The sequence below is a fragment of the Hippopotamus amphibius genome, chromosome 9, assembly GCF_030028045.1.
Source record: "Hippopotamus amphibius kiboko isolate mHipAmp2 chromosome 9, mHipAmp2.hap2, whole genome shotgun sequence".
Classification (NCBI taxonomy): Eukaryota; Metazoa; Chordata; class Mammalia; order Artiodactyla; family Hippopotamidae; genus Hippopotamus; species Hippopotamus amphibius.
Genome location: NC_080194.1, coordinates 40178691 through 40184174, shown reverse-complemented (window position 1 = coordinate 40184174; position 5484 = coordinate 40178691). Strand labels below are relative to the sequence as shown.

Below are 5484 nucleotides of genomic sequence, written 5' to 3'. Positions count from 1 at the left end.
AATAAATCTGAGTATTGTTAAAATTAGTCGATATAAATGTAATCCATTTTAAAAGGCATTTACTGAACACATATTACAAATGAATGGATTATTCAATTATTATATCAACAGAAGAAATGAAAGGTGGTTACTATATTCTCATAACTATTCTATTACACTCCAATAACATTATATTCTTCTCCAGCGCTTTAATAAGCTCATCAATATACAATATAATAAGCAACATACATTACAGAAAATAAAAAAGATACATTTTTTTTCTCTAGCTGTTGTTAGATTTAGCCAATATGTGGGTAAGAGGGAACAGAATCAAATACATTCATTATATAAATATCAAAAATACAAACATTACACAGTTGCAGAGATGTTAAATAAGATGTAATGGGTATCCCCTAAAACATTTTAAACAAACAAAAGGTGGAGGACATAGGAAATTATAATCACGGGGGAAGAATAAAAATAACATTTCGTATCTCTCCTCTGTGCCACTGCACTGATCTTTACAAGTCTCATTTGATCGTTACACAACCATATGAGGTAGGTTCTATTACTATTCATTTTTAAATACCAGGAAACTGAGGTGAAGAGGAATTAAAGAGCAGTAAAAATAGCCTGGCACATGATATCAGACTTGAACCCTGGCAGTCTAACTCCAAAGCCTGGAGTTAGCCTGATCCTTAACCACCAGGAAAAATGTCATGAAATCTAAATTCTACCAGAGTAAGAGTATATGTTCAGTTTGGGTATCTATTAGGAAGTCAAGAAAGAGATGACCAAATATTTACATTTCTCCAAAGTGGAAAACTTCACACTCCTCCCATGTTGGAATTATAAACTGAGTACTGGTGAATCCAGAGATGTTTAACTTCATGTGTTTAATTATGGGTGGGAGTTCCTAAGGCTAAAAAGCAAGGGGAGGAAAATGTTTCAGAGAATAAATTTCAAAAAACAGTCTTCACAGATCCAAAGCATAAAAATGCTCCACAGATCTTAGGTTATATTTGCCTAAATAAGGAAGAATGGATATCAGGGTTGGAAAAATAGTGACAATGAACTAAAGAGGAAGAGAATGGGGCAAATAAATAGGATTATTTCAATATTGTTGCTAATAAGAAATTTCAGATCTTATGTCCTGATACTGGTTTCTATATCACCTAATGAACGCGGCTGACTCAATTCACACGACTTAGTGGCACTGACTACCAACTGTGAAAATGGGAATTTATGACTTCAATTTTAGCAGTCAATAGACTCCAGGACATTGCCTTTAAAAAAAAAAAATACACTACACCTCTATCAAAACTTCTCTAAAAATGGATTAACCATAACATTAAAATGAGAGCCTTCACACTAACTCATGTTTGTGTCTTTGCTTTCTGAAAGATTCACTTAACACTAATTTTTTAAATTAATTAATTTATTTAATTTATTTATTGGCTGTGTTGGGTCTTTATTGCTGCACACGGGCTTTCTCTAGTTGCTGCAAGTGGGGCCTACTCTTCATTGTGGTGCACAGGCTCCTCATTGTAGTGGCTTCTCTTGTTGTAGAGCACAGGACCTAGGTGCATGGGCTTCAATTGTTGCGGCACATGGGCTCAGTAGTTGTGGCTCACGGGCTCTAGAGCACAGGCTCAATAGTTGTGGCGCACGGGCTTAGTTGCTCCGCGGCACATGGAGTCTTCCCAGGGCAGGGCTCAAACCCTTGTACCCTGCATTGGCAGGCGGATTCTTTACCACTGCGCCACCTAGGAAGTTCTAACTCTAATTTTTAATCTTTATATAGTAGTAGTCCTATTCCTTTACTTGGATAAACAATAATAATTCTATTTGATTCTATTAGAAAACAGGTACAACATTCAATATCTATTCTATGAAATTATAGCCACATACATGTATCAAATTGTTTGAAATTGCCAGCTATATATTGTCCATCATTTACTTCTCTAGAAAAATCTTATATATATATGTATATATATATATATATATATAGTTTACTTATCTTTTTACTCTTTTGTACTGTTCATTCTCTATTTGTAATTATCCTCCAGAAGGCATGGGAAGAGATCCATCTGTTCTCCAATTTTATTAATGAAAAAGCTAAAATTATTTGTTGAATGAGAATTTTTGGAATTTACAGACATTTAGTAAATAAAAGATGTTTCAGCTGGTAAATGCAATTCAGCTTGTGGGAGTGGAGCAGTTAGCTGTTTTTCTTAGATTATCTGTTTTACTTCCACTTATTCTTGAACTGTCTCTTTTATTGATCCAACTACAATCAGATAACTTTGACCATTAGTGTCCTAAGAATACGTTCTCGTGTTTTCTTGGTTCTTACTCCATATATGATAGGGTTGAGAAAGGGGGGCACCAAAAGGTATATATTTTCAATAAAAATATGGATATGTGCAGGTATATTTTTCCCAAAACGGTGAGTGAAAATGGAAAAACCAGCTGTGGAGTAGAAGACAAGAATACCACAGACGTGGGACCCACATGTTCCTAAAGCCTTAAAGTTAGCTTCTCAGGATGGCAGGTGGAATACAGAGCGGAGGATGAAGGCATAGGATATCATTGCATCACATGAGGCAATGATAGAAGCCATACCGAGGTTATAACTCTTGGTGGCCCCTGTGTCCATACATGCCAGCTTCACAACAGCCATGAACTCACAGTAGGTGTGGGCAATGATTTGTGTTCTGCAGTAAGGGAGCTGTTTGAGCAGAATGGGGTGTGGAGAAAAGAAGGCTACTCCCCGAATCACCACAATAATACCCATTATAGTGATGCGAGTGTGGGTGAGAATGGTGGTGTGGCGCAGTGGGTGACAAATGGCCACATAACAGTCAATGGCCATGGCCAAAAAGAAGCCTGATTCCATAGCAGTAAAACTATGGATGAAGAACATTTGGGCCAGGCAGGCATCAAAGGCAATGTCATGGGCTCTGAGCCAGAAGAGACAGAGCATGCGGGGCAGTGTAGATATGGAGAGGACCAGGTCAGTGACTGAGAGCATGCACAGAAAGAGGAACATAGGCTTGTGGAGGCTTTGCTCTGCCCTCACCATGGCCAGGATGGTCATATTCCCCACCACAGCCACCACGTACATGGAGCAGAAGGGAATCCCAATCCAGACATGTAGGTGCTCTAATCCTGGGATGCCCATCAGCAAGAAGATGACAGGAGAGGGATGAGAAGTGTTGAGAGGAGGCATGATGGTTTTTCCTTTGTTTTCTATAGATATTTCTGAAGATAAATTTCACATGCCAACATGACCACTACCAGATGCTGAAGATGTGGAGATTCAGTTCAGGAAGACTCTTAATTATCTGTTGTTAAAAACAGTTCAAATTTATATTCAGGTTTATTTAAATTCAGTAGATTTGTATTAATAAAATTAGTAAAAACATACCAAATTATTTTGTTTAGAAGTACACAAAGATAATACTCATATCAATGCATATTATCTCAAGGACCTATTAATCACTTTGTTGTCTTTTTCCAGTAAACGTTTCATCAGTAGTCACACTTGTACTTAATCGAACAAATATTCACTGAGCAGTTTTGTGCTTATCCTTTGATCTCTCATTTGGTACTCCTCCCATGTGACTGAGTTTTCCATAACTGGAAGTGACCAAACAGAGGCCTAATGGAAATTCCAGGGAGTTATTTAAAGGAACCTTAACCAAGGAACAGAATAAATGGTCACTGTCCCTCCCATTGTGGACATGATATTGAAGTTCTTTCGCATAATTTTGGAATCAATAAGTCAATCTATAGCTTGAACCTTTCATTTGCCACTCTGCATATGTGACTAATCTGAGAAATAAAATATTAAGTTGTTTTTTCCTATTGTAGCCTTTTAGGAAGCACATGCTATGTACTTAGAAACAATAGATATGTGTTGTTAAGGATAATGTATTTCTTAAACTTAACCCCACTCAATACCTTGTCTTTCTCATTTGTTTTCAGATTTAGATCATTTCAACATAGAGATGGATCCTAACTGTGCTCCTTCCTTTGATGATCCAGAAGCCCATATCCTAAAACACGCAGATTATTTATTCATTTGGTAAACTGACCTAATGATGTCTGAAGTATCAGTTACTGACTAAAGTAGACTTCCCTATACTCCTTCCCACAGTTCCAATGGACACATATCCATGGCAGAGAATCCCTGGGATAAAGTAGCTGAGCATGAGGCAGAGCATGAGAGGGTTAAAGAAAGAATGGACCCTTAGTAACCACAGAGGTTTTCAGAGATCCCTGACATAGCATTTCCCTGGGTTACCAACTAACTTTCTTTTTTTCCCATTTCCCATCAAGGCAGTACATGGTATTTGGTAGTATGATCACCAGCTCTTAAGAAGAATCTGTTTTCCCTGTCTCAAACATATTTTCATAATATGTACTAATAAGAACTAACATGGGGTTATCTTTTACATACGCTTTCCAGAATCATGCCAACAAACTTAATCACCAAATGTCATTAACTGAGGAAATATTTTCTAGGCTTTTATGCTTACATTTCTGTGCTTTACTACAGTGAAAAATACTTGAAAATGCAAATATGGCCTCTTTTTTTCATTATTTAGCTTTAAATGTGTAATTACCCATTAACATTAAACAAGTAGTTTATAAGACAAAAAATTATACCAGAGGGGAGGGAAAGATGAGTTATGTATAAATGATAACAAGAAATCAAATTAAATATAATTACTCAAGAAAAGTCTTCTTGAGTAGATGACACTTAAGCTGGAATGTGAAGAATATACGACTTCAGCCCACGGGAACTGAATATAAAAAATAGGTACAGACATAGATAATACTATCTATCTATCTATCTCAACATACATACACACACATAAACAAAGGAAAAGGAAAGGAACATAAACAAATTTCTATCAGAAAGGATAATCATGATGTAATGAATTAAAATTAGGTGTGGTTGGAATCAAAGTTTACAAAAGAGATTCAAGTGAGATGAGAGTCTATGAGTAAACAATCACATAACAAACAGGAGATTTTATAATCACAACTCTAGACCAGTGGCTATAACTCACTAGGTGCTCAGTAGTATATGTTGGAGATATAGATACAATACAGAGCATTGCAAGAGCAGAATTGGAAAATGCACACACTCACAGATACATACACTAGTTTGCAAAGTACTTTTTTTAATACACACAATATAATCTCTGTGATATCATTTCCCTAAAAATGTGAACCTGTAGTTGAGCCATGAGGTATCCATATTGTGATTCCTTCAATAGATTCATGTGATAGAAATATGGTCAAAATGAGAGATAACCCTCATTTGTATAACATCCTTAAAAAAAGTTCTTTGCTTCCTAGAATCTAGTTTTTTCTTCATTTCATCCATGGAGAATGAATAATGTGGATTCCCTCTGTTTGAAAGGATTATATCTTCTCCCTTGAATCTAGGTCATTTGGAAAATAATAACATATTATTTGAGGGAGTTCCAT

The 5484-nt window shown here is 36.2% G+C and overlaps 1 pseudogene; it reads right to left on the bottom strand.

The window, feature by feature from the left end:
- Positions 1-1954: 1954 nt before the first annotated feature.
- LOC130860840 (olfactory receptor 52R1-like) lies at positions 1955-3211 on the bottom strand (annotated as a pseudogene).
- Positions 3212-5484: the final 2273 nt, after the last annotated feature.